Source organism: Molossus molossus, unplaced genomic scaffold, assembly GCF_014108415.1.
Source record: "Molossus molossus isolate mMolMol1 unplaced genomic scaffold, mMolMol1.p scaffold_m16_p_9, whole genome shotgun sequence".
In the NCBI taxonomy this organism is placed as follows: Eukaryota; Metazoa; Chordata; class Mammalia; order Chiroptera; family Molossidae; genus Molossus; species Molossus molossus.
Window position 1 is genome coordinate 32,027,378 of NW_023425403.1, and position 14,418 is coordinate 32,041,795.

Consider the following 14,418-nt stretch of genomic DNA (forward strand, 5'->3'; position numbering starts at 1 on the left):
AAGGTTTTCTTCTTTTTATCCCCTTTAACTAAATAAGATAAATTATAGCGCAAATACCAATCTAAACAACACCAAATACAGCAAGACCAAAGGTATAGAACACATAGTGTTTGGATATAAATACGCCCTCTCTTTGGACTAGACCTAGCTCTATTCTCATCATTGAAAAATCAAATCTCAGAGTTTAAATACCGTGTTATTGTGAGAGCCCAGAGAATCCACTTGCTGCACTCCTCTCTTCATCTGCAACTACAGTGTGGTCCACGAGCAACTCAAGGAGCGGATGTGCTGTCTACTGGTATCATCTAGAGAATTAATCTCATTGCACAGTGAAACCTGAAACAAAACAACTCACGCCCGAGGACCTGCCGTTCAGCTGCCCGCAGAAGTAAAAACCTGCAAAGGAAAACGCTTTATTCTGTGGGTATGCTGTGCCCCCTTGAAGGTACTGGGCTGAAGAAGATAAAATATATATGTATATGTAAATGTTATATATATGATATTTTTATACACACACAAAAGCACATAAATGTCAGAATGAAATAACAAATCATGCAGTCTTATCTTTGTGCTGCTCTAATTATGAAATAATGTGTCAAGAAGCCTAACTTTTTAAATGCTCAGTGGAAGCCTGTATGTGGGGACCCCGCTAATGGGCGATGTCAGCCTCAGGGAGGCGCTGGCCACCGCTCTGCCCACGCTGCTTCCGAGTGGCACAGATTCTTTTCTCTTCTGTGGCAGGAGGGACTTCTGATACCACCGAGGCACATATGTTTCCAATTAATCTCCCGCCAGGCTATCTGACTGAGTTACACAATCACTGAAACGTTTAAAGGCTTAACTAATTTGAAGCATAGCCATAGGTTAAACGCCGCTGAACCATCAAACACAAAATGTACGTTTAACATAAACAAAGCCTTCCACAGACACAAACATGGCAAACGGGGGGCCACGGGACAGGCACGGACACGCCTTTGTCTTAATGTGCCCTCATACCCAAACCCTTATAGTGCATATTTGTTAATACTAGGAATAATGTACAAGGAGAATTTTCCATTTATTACAGTATAGACAAACAATCTGAATAATTTAGGCTGTGTTTACAGGGCACAAAGTGAAGTTCAGATTTTATAAATATTCATGATTAGTGTGGGTAAGCAGTTCAGATTATTCAGAAACCATCCTATCTCCGAACAGTTCAATTTGCTGGTGTAGAGGGAACCAATTTACCAGATAATTATGATATCTCCACTTTATCACTAAATAGGGAACCAAAGAGGAGAAAATACCTCTTTTTTTTTTAAACCTTAATTCAGTTTGTTGTTTCAATTTGGTCGTGTGGGGATTATGTGGATTTGGCTATAGAACGAGATTATTCAGTCTCCTCAAATCCTTGGCCTATATTTCAAGCATGGTGTTTCTCTTTCCCCCCATTTTCTTATTCTCCCATTCTGCCGTTGGTATGGGCAGCGCGCAGGAGAGACCGGCGCTAGGTCTTAGCTCCTGTGACTTCGCCGGTTAGGTTATAGCACCTGGTGAAATGGTCACTCAGAAGGCAGTGACACTCTCCCTTTGGAAATGAATAGTGTCCTTTACAAGGACATGCCAGAAAAATAGGTCAACTTGCAATTATAAGCATAGCCAAGAAAGAAATAAGAGAATGACACCTAAGATTTAGGCAAAAAATTAAAAATCTCTGACCTACTGATCTCTACTGCTTCTTTTAATACATGTCTTCAGTAGCTAGAAAAGAGCTATACAAGGCAAGGGACCAACGAGAAATCATTCGTGGAAAGCAGTCGGTAGAAAGGACATTTTTAAACACGGTAATGAAAAATAAGAGCTATGAATGCCATCCTCAAGTTCAAATCCTATATCATCTTTTGAAATATCGTTCGATGAACCTTGATCTCAGATGGAAACCTTGACTTTCCAGAAAACTTCACAGTGCTGTCCTCCAAAACCTTATGAGGTTCACAAGTATCCCCTCTGTCTTATCTGGTATTGATTGAGAGCCTGTTGCTACAACAGGACAAATCCGGACAGTGTGACACTTTACGGTGGGCCAGAGCTTTCAAAGAGCTCCCAATCTACGGAGACAGCCAAGCTGACAGACATGCGGGACAGCATCAGGCCTTCTCCCGCGTCTGTCTGCACCCCGGGGTGACAGGAGCAAGCCTGTAACACCATTTCTTTGCAAGAAGAAATTCTGCTTGTTTGTCGGGGCTTCATATCTGACGCAATCAGAACAGGGCTCTCTCACAGGTTTATGAGAAGGACATCTGTTTTATTTCACAAAATTCAGAATTGCTGTTTGAGGTGGGTCCTGACAGAGGAGCGAGGACCGGGTGGCAGGCAGGGCTGCAGTGAAAAGGGCAAGAAGGAGCAGGGCGAAGACTGCTGGGAAAATCAGCTGGAGCAGTGTATCTAGCACCTGGAAGACTTTGGTCAGAGACTATTTCTTCTTTGTATTTACAATCATAGCATCTAGTATAGAGAAGTGAAATACGCCCACCCCTCTGCCCATCTTCCTCTCTCCACCTCTCTCTCTCCCCCTCAAGGCAGAGATGTTGCTCCTGTATTTAGTCTGAGTTTACAGCATTGACTGGACCGTATTGATCAACAGATGTGGTCACTGATCATAGTTATTTGTGGGATGGGAAGCTAAATGAACCAAGAACAGTGAGCTCTAATAGAAAGGCTAGAAGGGACTAGAAGTCAATGGCTTGAAGCCTGGTAGGTAAATATTTCAAATGACAGCAAGCAGCATGTTTACATTGGCTGGATATGGACCTCTAGTCGGGTCCATGGAATCACTGATTGAAATATGTTCAGATTGTATAGATTCTCTATTGTAATATGAAAAAGATCAACTTTGAAAATAATTTTTAGTTCTTGGATTTGTTGCTAGTATACACATAAATGTGTATAAATGTCAGAAATAAATGTTTCACTGATTTTTTAATTCATTGGTTAAAATGTTTATCAAGAGCCTACTGCACCCGTGTATTCACTCCTTTGTCTGTGCTGTGCAGAATTGACCGTTCCGCACACTCTGTGATACTCTGGAGAGACATCAAGCTGGACTTTGTAGCTACTCTCAGACAAAGTTAGTGTCATGGGTGTGCATCCTGGGCCATCACACGATGCCTTACACTCAAAAGCAACCCACACTTGCTTGAATGCTCTGTTATCCCTGTCTGAAAATTCTTACAATTTTTAAATAAGGAACCTCACATTTTTATTTTCCACAGGGCCCCCAAAATTATGTAGCTGGTTCTGTTCTCGGAGTCAGGATAAGGAGATTCAGATAAGATTGTCCGAAGGTCAAGGAACCACAGTTCAAACATTCTTTAAAAAGCCAATGAAGAGTAAGGATATAGACAATTACTCCAGATGGTTTTCTTGAATCAGTATTCAGAAGATAACATGTCCTGGAATTTAGCCAGGGATCAGGTAAACAGGCTATGAAGTGTGAGAACCAGAAAGTCAGCAGAAAAGAGACAGACCTGAGGAAAGTCTACACTCCCAAATACATAACCTTGGCATCATTACAAATTAATATGGAAAAAAATATGGATCCTTATTAAGAAAGCATGGTCTCTGAAGCAGTTCCTTGTCCCCATAAGCAGTTCCTCGACTCAGATTCTTGATGCAAGAATTGATAAATAAGTAAATATTTATGTATGAAATACTTTTTTTTGTTATTATTATTATTATGCCCACTCATCCTTGTGGCTGAAGATCACTTGTAATAGAATTATGCAGCTCTGGGGAGCCAGAACCCTCTTGTAAATCCCTTGATCATAGCAGATCAAAGTCCATGACAGATAACGCTGGTAGATGCTCATTCACAGCCAGTTCAGGTGCTCACATGTTGCTCCACCCTCTTCTCCAACCCACTGGAGCCCTTGTAGGATACCTCAGAGGTGGGAAAAGTCCTGTCAACAGAAAAAAAGAGCCAAAGTCCTGTCCTTTCTGGTTCCCTCGTTGTAAATACAGAGGAAAGCATGTGGTATGTAACAAACAAGTTTATATTGGCAGCAAACTCCCCTTCTGTCAAAGACTGATACGACGGTGAGACATTTGCCTGACCCGTTTACCTTTGGAATTTGAATGGTTTGAATGGGAGTATACGTATGTACAACTTTACCACGCATTAATATGCTAAAGTTTCACAGATGTATTTTTCAAATTAAATATTTTTAATTTTTTTCTTTGAATTGTTTTTAGTTTGTCCAAACCTTTACTTCTTAGTTTAAGGTTTAACATTTTTAAGTATTACAAATATTTCTAAGGTTACAGAAATATTTTTTTTTTCTGAATTCTTCTTCATTAGCATATGGATATCTCGTGATAACTTGATCTGTCGATTATATACTTGATCTCATTCCACAATACTTCGGATTTTATTTTTCTTTGTTGCATTTTAAATCTTCAGTCTTAGTCAACAAAATAACTTTCAGAATCTTATTCATTCTTTTTTAAAAATATGTTTATTGATTTTAGAGAGAGAGGAAGAGAGAAGGAGAGAGATATCAATGAGAGAGAACATTGATCGGCTGCCTCCTGTATACCGTCTACTGGGGATAGAGCCCACAACATGAGCATGTACCCTGAACAGGAATCGAACTGGTGACATCTTGGTGCATGGGTTTGACACTCAATCATTGAGCCACATGAGCTGGGCAAGAATCTTATTCATTTTAAAAACAATTCTATTGGGCTACATTATTGCATTTAAGTAAAAGAGATTTACAGTTTTACATTCCTTCAAAGGAAAAGAAGAATGATGTTGTTAAATTATTAAATCTTCTGTCAAAATGCTTTAAAATCCTCTGTGGTTTTATTTATCAGATATTTTAATTGAAGTTGTTTCTTATAAAATGAATTCCTTATGAAGAAAACTTTGAATTCTCCTTTTATCTATACATTAAGCAGCTTATACATTTTTTATTCATTTAATTTTAGATACCAATATATTACCCCTTGGGTACTTTCTATGTAGAAGATCCACTACAAGAACAATGCTTATTCTGCAATTCTATATATAAAGGTGGTAACTATTTGAAAATGATTACAAGCTGATGATCAAAGTCTAATATAAACTATTGTGCTACAAAATGGTTAATGACATATTTTGGCAGGCCATGAATAACCAAGTCTCTTTGCAATCTAGATGATATGATAAGAACACAGAAGTGTGTGACTAGCATAGCAAGAACTGGCATATATTATAAGACTAGACCCTTAGCTCAGCCGGTGTGGCTCAGTGGACTGAGCATTGTCCATGGACTGAGAGGTTCTGGTTCAATTCCTGGTCAGGGCACATGCCTGGGTTGTGGGTTCCATCCCCAGTGGGGAGTGTGCAAGAGACAGCCAATCTGTGTTTCTCACATCAAAGTTTCAATCTCTCTCTTCCATCTTCTCTCTCTAAAACAACCAATAAAGCCATTAAAAACAACAACAACAAAACAACTAGACCTTTAAGTAGTGAAAAAAAGCTGAGTTCCAGCCTATTGGAGAGAACCAGCTCCTGGATTCACCCAGCTAACTCTCTGACTTCTGAGAAGAACCGGGAAGTCTGTCTTTTCATTGAGTTCTATCATTCTCTCACATAGTTCTTACACGGCTGATTTGGTGGAAAACAAAATTGAAAGCAACTTAAGCCAATTTAGAACATTATTTTCATCAGTCTTTGAACCACACCAGAATTTACTGTGTAGCCTGGCTTATGTAAAATGAAATGTTATAGTAAATGACATTGAACAGTTTCTTGTTCTCAAAGATGTGAGGGAATGAGACAAAATTAAACTGGTGTTGTGTATGGCTAGGACACTATAACCTATGACAGTTTTTAAATTAATGCCACCTTAAATTCTACTTTATATTTATTGGTAGTTAGTAATTTTAAATTTCTTTTTTCAGTTAAGGATATGATTTTACATAATAAATTGTCTTTTCTGTCCTTAAGTCACCTGCATCCCTCTCCCAAAACACAGCCAGAGATTCATTATCTTAATTTTTACGTATCAGGAATGTCTTCCATTGTATAGGAATACCAAGTACTTATGAACAGTAAAGCTAGTGTTTGTTTGAGCACCTATCTTAATTAAGCAATGGTTTATAAGTAGAAGGAATGAAGCAACATTGACTGTGTGTTTACTATGTACCAGTTATGAATCTACATAGATTTATGTAAATAGTCTACATTTTCATCCTCAAAATACCCTTCAAAGTAGATGTTATAGTACTGAATCTGTAGGTCAATAAACTGAGGCTTAAATAATCATAATATTAGCTAACATGCATTGAGGACTTACTGTGAGATTATTGGACTAAATGCTTTACACTTACATTTACATTGCTAGATTTACAATGAATCCTTACAACAGCTCTAGGAAGGAGGTGTTCTTATTATACTTATTGTAAAGACAAGGAATCTGTGGCTTAAATAAGCTAAGTAACTATCCCAAGTTAAGAGGTGGAATGTGCAATGTACAGCTGCAACAGCTTCATTCTGCAGTCACTATCCTGAGGCCCAGAGTCTTCAGGGCTGTGTGTAATTTGGAGAGGGAAAATGTTTTCTATTAAAAGGTTTCATTATTGCCCTGGCCAGTTTGGCTCAGCGGTTAGAGCGTCGGCCTGCGGTACAGAGAGATGCGTGTTCTGTTCCCTCTAAGGGCACGTACCTCGGTTGCAGTTTGTTCCTGGCCCTGGTTGGGTCGTGCAGGAGGCAGCCACTAGATGTGTCTCTTTCATGTAGGTGTTTCTCTCGCTCTCTCTCTTCCTCTTTTTCCTTCCCACTCTATCTAAAAAAAAAAAGAAAGGAAAAAAGTTTTGATTATTAATAATGTAAAAGAATTACAGGGCATTCAGAGCCTTTTCCTGCTTCCATTGAAGAGATTATGGGAGCTGGTGTGTAGAAAGGCCTTTCTAAAATATTGAAATATTCATTTTCATGAACGTGCCACTATATAGGTAGACTTTAGCTAAGTAGTGTAAACAAAATCGATGGTCCAGCTTCAAGATTTATTTATTGAGGCCCCAAAATATCCTTAGGATGTTGGTAAACACTGAGGGAAAATGTAAGACAGGTGTTTGCTCTTTAGGAGCTTATAACCTAATTTAAGAAGACAAAACATACCCATGAAATAGTAAAGTAACAAGTTATGGTCATGTAAAGTTAAGTGAGATCGAGATGGAAAAGACACCCTGAGTTTACAGAAAAGCTTTGATCCCCAGTGCTGGCTGCAGTGATCAAGATAAGAGAGGAGCCCTGGCCAGTTTGGCTCAGCGGTTAGAGCGTCGGCCTGCGGTCTGGAGAGACCCGGGTTCGGTTCCCGCTAAGGGCACGTACTTCGGTTGCAGTTTGTCCCCGGCTCTGGTTGGTCGTGCGGGTGGCAGCCACTCGATGTGTCCCTTCACGTCGATGTTTCTCTCTCTCTCTCCTTCCTCTCTCTCCCTCCCACTCTATCTGTACAAAAAATGGAAAAATATCCTCGGGTGAGGATAAATAAAAAATAAAAAAAAAAGGTAAGAGAGGAGTTGTCACCTGGTACTTTTCGACTAAGAAGGACCTAGATTGTGCAAAAGAGATGGGGAAGAGAAGATAAAGCCCAAAACACAGCCAGCAGCTCATAGGAGTTTGAATGAACACTTTTATTGGAAAAAGCAACAAAGCAGGAAGCAAGGAGAAATTGCCTGAAATTAGCCAGTGTACTTAGATAGTTCTCTGAACTTCAGGGCCTGCTCTTAATACAGAGTAGTTAACAGATGAAACCAGGTGTTAAAAATAGTTGAACTGTTCAAAATGCTGGGACAAACACAGGGGCATTATGTATGTTGGAGGTTTTCTGCACCCTCCAAATGATGACAAAGAGCTTGTCACTAGCTCTTTCTCTAGAGTGAAGAGTGGCAAGCATCTGTGCACCTTTGGGGAGACAACATAGGGATGGGGGCACCCCAAGTTTACATTACTATCATTCCTTACTTAATCCATTTGTGACTCTCAGAAGTACCTCTGGCAATGAACTTGGCAGCACCTTGAGTAGTTTATAGGTGGAGCTTTTAGAATCTGAATTTTTGAATAGGTTGGCAGTGGCGGTATAATACAAATTTAGTAACACATAATTTTCATATCACTTTAGTAAATAATATGATATCATTTTTTCAGGCAATGACATGAACATAATGTTGCAATTTAATAGGAACTAGCAAGAAATCAAAATTGTAAACATTAGTTTCCTCACCTGTAAAATGAAGAGGTTGGGGAAGGTGATTCTATTCTGTACATAAACAAGAGCATTAATTTGAACTCACAGTGTTTATTTTAAAACATATGTTTTAACACATGCATATCTAAGATTTTTTTCAGGTTCCTGTAGGTTGTATGAAGCTATTTCACTCAGTAACATAGCAATTATTGTTATGGCTGAACACTGAATCATTTTAGTTTGTCAAATGCTCTCTCATGATTAAATATGGTATAGACTCATAAGATAGATTATTACCTGTGATTACTTTGAATGAATGAACAACTCAGCACACATATTCTTAATCAGAATATAGATTTCACTAAATGGTTTTGACATTTTACTTCACCCTAATGCTGTAGACATTCTGAATTAATAAGTGCAATAAACATGGTCAACTTATTATTTGGGTCAGTTACACATGTAATGAATATGTTGTAAGGCACATTTTAATGTTAAGATCTCAGTTCTCATCCAATTGATATTCTCTTTCTCCTATTTCCTGAAGGGAACGAGATTTTAAATCTGCTCTCTATTACATACTATAATCAGAAAACCAGAATTTAAATATGTTGTCCAGCATTCACCATAGTAATTTCATTTCTTGCATTTCATTTTCCATGACAATAAATAAAACACATTCAGAAACCAATAAATATGATAAAATATCAAATTTTGATGCCTTTACAGAAGAAAACCAAAAAATGTTGGCAAGAGAATAAATGTCTTTCACAATCTACTCCCAAGCTGTGTTTGAAGCTTCAATTATACCACTTCTCCATAGTTCTCACTGTTTTATCTATAGTGGATGTTCCTTGCGTACATTTTAAAAATTCACACCTGCATGGTTTTCCATCTCTACCTCTCTAAATCAATTCTTTCATTTTATTCCCATTGTACTTATATTTCTACAGTTGAACTTATTACTGTTCAACACATTCTAGTTAATTGTGTGATCTGTGTTTGATCTAGCCATAGGAAGTCAAAATCAGTATTTCTCAGACTTTTCCCCAAATGACATCTCTATAATCCCTCAAAACTTCTAATTATTTTGGGAGGTTTCTAAGGGATATTTTACATGTTATTATGGACAGAATCTTTTCAATTTTTTCATAACTAGATGCACTGGAGGATATGGTGATTAACTTTTTAGAGAGAGGAAAGGGGGGAGGGAAGGGGAGAGAGAGAAAGAGAGAGAAACATTGATGTGAGAGAGAACATCAATTGGTTGCGTTCCATACGTGCTGCAACAGGGGATGAATCAGCAACCTAGGTATGTGCCCTGACTGGGAATTGAACCCACAACCTTTCAGTATACAGGAGGTTGCTCCAACTGAGTCACACCAGCCAGGGCTAGATGCACTTCTTTATGATTTGCTACTCTGAATGACATCCTATCATTTGCTGTCAAATGATTTTATCTAGAATGACAAAAATTAAAGTCTATAGCTTCCAGGCTTCAAATTCAAATTTGAATACCCATAGGGGACAGTCAGACTTCTTAACATGGCACTCAAGGCTCTCCATGACCTGGCCTCTGTCTAATTTTCTAGTTTTATCTCTGACCATTGCCCACCTTGAAATTTACACTCTAGAAATAAACATGTGCTTTTATTTTTCTCCCACATAGTAGATGTTTCCACCCTTTGAGTCATTATTTATATTGTATCCAGTGCCTGAAATGTGCTTCTACTCTTCATCAACTGGTTCATTTTCTACCATTATTTAAAATTTAGCAAACAGATAACTTCCTCTAGGAAATCTTACCTGAAACCCTCATATGAGTTCAAGAACTCTCCTATGTGCTATTTAAAAAATAAATAAATAAATAACAATAATAATATGAGCTAACACTTAGTTTTAGGCATTGGTCTAAATGCTATACCTGATCTTTTTATCTAATTCTATCAATAGCCCTTTTAGGTAGATACTGTTATCATTCCCATTTTACTGATGAGAAGACAAAGAGCTCCTGTATATTTTCTAAGTCACATAGGTAATAAAGTGAATGAATCATAACAACCTATTTTTTATCCTTTGAAAATGAGATGAGAAAGGGACCTAATCATATTTTAATAAGATGATCAATTTATGTATCTGTTCTCCATAACATATTCTTTCTTTTCAACTGAATAGTACACTGGTTAGAAATATAATACTGGAATTCAGGAAAAAGCTCCAGGCAGGAAACATAAATTTAATATTCTTGTTGGTGATAGAAGCTAAGGATTTGTTGAGATCACCTATGTAGAGCTTTTAGAGTGAAAGGTAAGAGAATTGAGGATGGCATCTTGGAAATTTAAGAGGTAGTCAGAGAAACAGAAACTAATCATAGGAAAGAAAAAAGCATAGACAGAGTTAGGAGTGATACCACAAGTTCCAGAGAGGACAACTATAATAAAATAAAAATAATCAGCAAAGTGGAAGGCTGCATAAATGTCAGTCATATGAAGACTAAAAGAAATGATTAAATGAAGAAAGAGACTAAATGAGTTGAGGATAAATGGGACCAAAAACTGAAAGTAGCAGATGAAACATATATGTTTATGTGTGAAATTCTGGAAGTGAATAGGAAGGAAGAATGAAGGTAGAAGGAAGGAGTAGTTAGTTAAGTATGGTTCTCAGTGGACAGGAAAGAGAAAACGAAGAAGAAAAGTTGGAAATGTAATAGAAAGAGGGAATATTGATTGATCAGAGTTACAAGAACACAATTGAAGAACCATTTCTTCTGACAAAAAGCATGGAAAAAAATGTGAGTTAATTCATTGGATTTAACAAATCTCTTATGTACCTGGCACTGTTCTAAAAGTGATCAAATGAAACAAAAACTCCGTCTTTATAAATCCTATAGTCTAGTCTTGATTCTAGTAGGAGGAAAACACTACACACACACACAAACACACACCCCAAAGTAAAATCATATAATACATTATTATTTCTCATGCTATGGAGGAAAGTAAAACAATCAAAGGAGAGAAGGAAAAGGAGGGTGGGGGTTATAATTTTTAAAAAGTTGGTTAGGATAGACTCAATGAGGTGACATTTAATAAAAGTCACGAAGGACAAAAGGAGCTAACTGTATGCATTCCTAAAGCAAGAACGCTCCAGACAGTCCGAAGAGCAATAGTAAAGGCTCTGTGGTCAACAGGTCAGTTAGGAATTCACCTGCCTCTTCCTTGGTCTTGTACACCTCAGAAGTCTTTTCTAAGCCTCTCTGTAGTACCAGGGTGTCAGCTGACCTGATGGTGGCCCTATTGTGTACAAAAGACTTAAGCTTTCGAAGTCTATACCGTGCTGGGTCTCTAGGGAACCCAATCTCTGCCTTCAAAAAGCAGGATCTTAGCAAGCCTGAAGTTCTCCTGGGCACAGGGCCTTGGCAGAGTAGCATGTGCTGCACAGAGGTGGGAGCCAAAGGGAAATGAGCTGTGGTTGACATGTTTTCTGAGGTCCAACAATTCAATGAGTGAAGAACCTACCTTTGGTCTTGATTCTTAGCTCATTCAAAGCCAAATGGACACAAAGTCAAAGAAACTGTGATATGTATCTTGGGTAGCATATGAGGTTTGGAGATATTTTCTAAAAGGAACAGAGAACACTCTGCTACTTTCCTAACTGTGAGGTGATAATGCAGAAGGCTAGAAAGCATTTACATAAGCATCTTCGGACATCCTATAGTTTTAAGATGAACTGTAGTGGCTTATAACTGATTCATTGGCTGTGGTTGGGATTCTTTTGTGTCTTCTTCACTGTCAAGTTCAGTAAGTCTCAAGGACAGTAACACATTTTTGATAGCTTTATGATTTCATGTGGTATACTTCCTTCAATGTCAGCATGTTCACTTGTGTCAGAAAGTTTATGTATCTGTTGACTGAACAGATGCTTGAACTACCAACCCATATTCTTAATTTAAAATAAAATCCTAAATTAATATTTTTTTAAGAAGCATGGAATTGGCTGATCACAATGCAAAGGCTGCACAAATGCAGAAGCGGTAGAAGTGTCCTGGCTCTGTCCCTGAGCCTGTGTGGAATCTTCAGTACAAGACTCTGCTAGGTGGAGACTCAAGTACTGGAAAGTTTACTGTAGTCTGTTATTCTGCAAATTGCATCATTTGTCCCAATTAAAGGCAAATCCAAAAATGATCCTCCCTTGGACGACTGAGCCTTTCTCAAAGAAGAGGCACCCTTGCTCTTCTGGAGGGCTATTCTGGACCAGACTTGGAAAGCAGCTTCCTAACTGAAACTGGCACAATACCAGCTGCATGTGAAAATGATACTTTCTCTTACAACTTTGTACCTTTGAGGAAATATGCTCTCAGACAACTAGGACATGGAGGAAAATGGATCCAAAGAGGATTTTGTTATATAAAAATAGAGGTTTCTCCACATTGGCACCTGGCTACTTATTTGGTATCTTTTATGTAGCTAAATGTTTAATCTTGGGACAAAAAAGTGTTACAGAAATTTTAAAACATCTGGAAATTAAACTTAACTTTATATTACTTTTTTCTACAGTTCTTAAAAGATGTAAGCCTACACTTGAATGCTGTTACCTAAGCAGTTCTGGAGAATGTGTGCATTGCCTCTCTGTCATATTCAATTGAATTCATTATGAACTTGTCTAAATGTCTCATGTCTACAACATTGCTTTAAATAATAAATTACATCATCTTTAAAAAATTCAATTTAAGAGACAAATTGACAGGCAATATTTCATACTTTCTTAATCATCTGGTAGCTGACTCATTGTGAATTACAGATGTGGCCTTTTTTATTTAAGAAAAATCAAGATGGAATGCACAGTGGATCTAAGGAATGGGCTTTTGACACATTTGTGGTGTGAAGTGGTTTACTATAATACTATCTTTCCATGTGTTTGAAGAGCAGGTGGAAGTTTTTATCTAGAAGTATATTACCATTACAACTGGAACTTGAAGCTCCAAATTAAGGTGGCCTCATGCATTCAATAGCTCACACTGCTTTACCTTTTTTTCTTTTACTAGATATCTATGACTATTTCAATGTTTATTAAGGCATAAAGGTAACTTAAAAAAAAAAAAGCTACTAGACAGGCCTGAGTGAGAAAGGGAGCCAGACAATGATTGGGGCCGATGCAAGAAAATTCACTGAGTGGGACCGACTGTGTCAGAGCTCAGGAGACACAGCCTTGAAGAGGAAGCCAGCCAAGTAGGACAGCCACTTGGGGCCAAGGCCTTCCAGAGGAGGAGGATTAAGTAGAAATACAGATCTGCTAAGGTCAGAATATTGCATACAATTGTGGATATTGAAAATATATGTACACACATTGAAAATCATGGAAGCCAGTTTTCTCATTCTCAGAGAAGGGTGTTGCAAATAAGAAAAAGGAAAAGACCAGAATGAATCCTATATGTGCTGGAATAGAGATGGAGATACTGGTACGAGTTGATGATTTTCAAAATACAGAAGTAGATGTATAAAAACTATAAATATAATTTTGCGTGTGGGTGTGTATGAGTGTGTGTGTTTGAGTGTGTGTACACATACATACATTTCCTGATTCTGTTCACTGAACAAACCTGGGAAAACCCAGCAAAACTGTAGTGGCCATGAGCATTCCTGGTACCTGAATCTTGGTTTCTAAATACCATTCTTCAACAAGGGAACTCTGCATCCTTGGGAAAATTCCTGATTCCAGAACTGGGCAGGAAATGTGCAAGATGAGCCAAACATTTTTTTTTTTTTTTGTGACAGAATGTAAGAAAGTGATAAAAGAATGATGATGTTATGTCTATGCCCAGCCAGTGTGGCTCAGTGGTTGAGCGTCAAACCATGCACCAAGAGGTCATCAATTTGATTCCCAGTCAGGGCACATGCCCAGTCAAGGCAAATCCCCAGTGGGGGGCATACAGGAGGTTGCCAATCCATGTTCTGTCTCATAGATGTTTCTATCTCTCTCTCCCTCTCCCTTCTTCTCTTTCTAAAATCAATAAAAAAAAAAGTTTTTTAAAAAAGAAAGATGATGTTATGTCTAAGGCTTACAGGGACTTCCATTGCACAAACATGAGACAAATTTGAGCATCAAAATTAATAATGATAGTAATGAGTTATATCTCATTAAGTAAAATTAAAATCCACTATTCCACACTAATGTAAATGGATAAACAAAATGATAAATAAATTAG